This window comes from Oncorhynchus kisutch, linkage group LG9, assembly GCF_002021735.2.
Source record: "Oncorhynchus kisutch isolate 150728-3 linkage group LG9, Okis_V2, whole genome shotgun sequence".
Taxonomy (NCBI): Eukaryota; Metazoa; Chordata; class Actinopteri; order Salmoniformes; family Salmonidae; genus Oncorhynchus; species Oncorhynchus kisutch.
In genome coordinates this window covers 10,791,713-10,795,285 of record NC_034182.2, presented here as the reverse complement: position 1 = coordinate 10,795,285, position 3,573 = coordinate 10,791,713, and the positions used below count along the sequence as shown (strand labels likewise).

General features: G+C 45.4%; 1 long non-coding RNA gene across 1 annotated transcript; it reads right to left on the bottom strand.

The window, feature by feature from the left end:
* Positions 1-309: 309 nt before the first annotated feature.
* LOC116375264 (uncharacterized) lies at positions 310-1,438 on the bottom strand. The gene is made up of 2 exons (XR_004210996.1): positions 746-1,438; positions 310-544 (listed from the first exon to the last, which is right to left on the bottom strand). It is a non-coding gene; the product is annotated as an uncharacterized LOC116375264 (long non-coding RNA).
* Between the last annotated feature and the right edge of the window lie 2,135 nt (positions 1,439-3,573).

Genomic DNA, 3,573 nt, shown 5'->3' with positions numbered 1-3,573 from the left:
TCAACTCATGCCTCTTTGAAAGTCTGTGATTGATTGATTTTTTTCACACAGGAGGCTGACTCGTAGGCTTAATAGGCCATGTTCTTTCAACAAAAATGATATCTTACTGCCCCCCCCCCTTCTCTCTCTCTATCTCACTGTACGTGTGCGTGCGGACTTGTTTAAATGAGTTGTGACTTGTGACCATAGAATTAGTAATTAGAATATTCATTTAATAGGTTCTCTATGGTTGTGACAACTAAATAGAGTGATGGAATGTGGATAAATGCACAAGGACAGGATGAATAGATAGAGACACCACATCTCACACCTGATGCATTTTTTTACCTTTATTTAGCTAGGCAAGTCAGTTAAGAACAAATTCCTATTCACAATGAAGGTCTACCCCGGACGATGCTATAGGACTCCCGATCACGGCCAGATGTGATACAGCCTGTAATCGAACCTGGGTGGCTGTAGTGACGCATCAAGCACTGAGATGCAGTGCCTTTGACCGCTGTGCCTCTCAGGACCCCAATTAGACCTATGCATTCCATGAACACCTCTAAAACAATAAGACAATAGGAAAAATATACATAACAATTTATACGTTTCACACAGGTCTATAACCAAACAATTCTTAGGTCTATTGAGTTAACATTATATTCACATTTCATTTGGCACCTGGCCTACTTGAGGCTCTATTTTTTTGCAATTACATGTAGGGGACTTGGGCCTGTTTGATAGACATGCTCTTCAAACCAACCTGTGGATGTAGAGCCGTCTATTCGGGGAGAGACCTCTGCTGTAGCCCCAGCGGGGTGTCATTTGGCTGGGGTGGGTAGCAGCGGAACCCGGGGGATCTGGAGGAGCACAGAGACGCTGGGAAACATGGAGGATAAAAGACAGCCCCATGTCAAAGTTGTGAGAGAAACATGTTCTGCCCAGGGTGGTGCGTGTGTGTGTGTGTGTCAGTTGAACAATATCAAAGAGAAGCTGCAAGGGCCAGGGGTAGACATTTGGTGGAGAAGAAGGGTTTCTTTTAAACAACAATATGTAGGCCTAAAATAACTGTTTTACTTTATTCAATAAAGTCCAGAAGTTCCATGAAATGGGATTCTTCAGTTGTGGGCTACAATTAATTATTACATGAAACATCTGAAAAAGGCCAAAGATCATAACTACAATGTCCAAAGAAATTGCCTATAAAACTTCAAAGGCAGCTATTGAAAATGATGTGTGTTCAGAATTCTTTCTTGAAAGTGAGATATAGCCTTGTGCTCTTACACTAGTCTTGGGTAACAGTCTTTTTAGCTAACATTCCACTCCTTGTAACTCCGTGGAATGCTAGCTAAAACTGGTAGGTCTACCCAGGCTACACATAGCAATTCAACAATAACAGTCTAATAACAGTTTTTGGACATTAACCCACTGTCCAAAAGTAGTGGTACCAAGTGTAGGCTGTAGCCTGTACCCCCCCCCCCCCCCCCCCCCCCCACACACACAGTTGTGTAATGGAGACATCTGAGCAGGCAGGCACCGTTGCGTGGCAAACGGAAGAGGCTCAGCAGATGTGACAGGTGAATTAGAACGCTCAGTGGAGTGGCGGGAAACACCGGCTCATTATCGGGGAGAAGTGTGCCAACGGTGAATAACACCTGGGCACCAACAAAACAACTGACTGTTCTCTCAGGGCATACCCTAGCTTTTTGCAGGGCCTAAGCAATATTTTGTTTGGCCCTCCAGGGCAAAACATTTTAGTGGGCCCCCTAGCTTGATGGCGGAGAGAAACAAATATTCTAGTTTTAAAGAAGGTTTGTTGCAATTTTACACATTTTGCCACAGGGTGGAGAGACATTTTTTCAGTTTTAAAGCTAATTTCCTGTTATTGTACCCATTTTGCCATGACTTATGTCATGTTAATATGATATCTGAGCTAGAGTAACTAACAAAATCAATGGGGGACCCCTGGGCACGTGCCCTTTGTGCCCGGTCATAAATCGACCATGATTACTACAAGTTTAGATAGCTGGCTAGATTAATTTACCCATATAAAACATGTTAGATGACATGGGCTAATTGACCCCCAACTGAGATCCTATTTTTTTGGGTTGGCCAGCTAGTAGCTGGGGGCCCCAAGCGACCGCTTATTCCTGGGGGAGAGAGAGAGAGAGAGAGAGAGAGAGAGAGAGAGAGAGAGATGCAGCTCCTGAGGAGTTCATTGGGAGCAGAGAAAATTCGAGATGACATCCCCACTTATTGCTCTTGACATTTGGGCAGCGCCTTGGTGCACATGCGCAGCGTGAGCCGCACCTAGGGGTTAGCCAGGGCGGACGGTGCTCTGATGAGCTGCTAGTGCAGAGCAGCTGAGGATAAATAATCAAGTGTGTCGAACCTGACTTATGCGGTCACTCCATTTAGACATCCCGTTACTTGACACATTTGCACCCCCTTCTCTCCAACTTCTCAGAGCAGTGAGGGAAATTCTCTCATATGGGCTAACTGGAATAGAAAAGTCCCTCCGAGTTGCGCTTTGCTCCTTGTGTTACAGAATTGCGACGTAAAAGGCCCATCTCTTGAACCGTGAAAGCGAATTGGACAGGAACGAACATTTGAGTTTTTGACAACATTAGAAGCACATTTTCTATGCTCTGCTGCCTATCACCCCTAGCCTCTTCTGCACAATACTGTGGCATTAACAAGGTAGGCTACAGTGCGCAGGAAAACACACCTTTGAGCTGAGAGCGCACGCAGAGACAATTTAAAACGGTTGTTCTAGCCTACAGTTTGACTTATAGCCTTGGCCAGTATTATATAAACTATCTCCAGTTTTAACCCGCCTCCATAGGTGACAGTTTTTTTTTCAGTGCCACTAAACAAATTGACTTCTCCTCCCCTCTGTCCCTTCCTTGCCTTTTGTATATTGTTCTTGCCGCTGCGTGTTGGTTTTGTCTGTGAAGCCGCCGGATGACCAGAGCACGGATTTCACCTCGTCCTTGAGAGAGAGACAGGGGAGATAATAAGAAGAGAGAGAGAGAGAGAGAGAGAGAGCGACACACACAAATTACCCCTACACACAGCGACCGAACCGATATCGAGACACGAGGAAGACGCCATCATCACCGAGAACTCGGTAAGTGATGGAGAGGTTTTTCCGTGATCGCTATTGCGCGCGCAGATGGATGGCAACTAAGAGGAAGGGAGCTGTGGCGTGGTACTCTACTGTTGTCGTTACAACGTTTACCGGCTGTGCATGGGGTTGGGTTGGGGGGGGGGGGGGTGTTCCCGGTGCTGATCGTGCTGTTCTCGGTTAGTGATTCTCTAAAGCCTTTTGGGATTAACTCCCCAACGCCGCTGAATAGTTTACCTCTGGAGTGTATACACACACACACTCCAGAGAGAGAAACAGCTTTCCTCTTACACCTATAATTATTGTGCATATTGTATATGTCTAATTATATTAATCCAGGATTGTGGCATTTTAGATGCATTTCTCACTCCAAACAAGTTCTTTCCTCCACAGCAAGTGCGTAGGTCTGTTTCAGAGATGACAGATAGTGATTGAGAGTCCAGTTTTCATGATCTTCTCTCTTG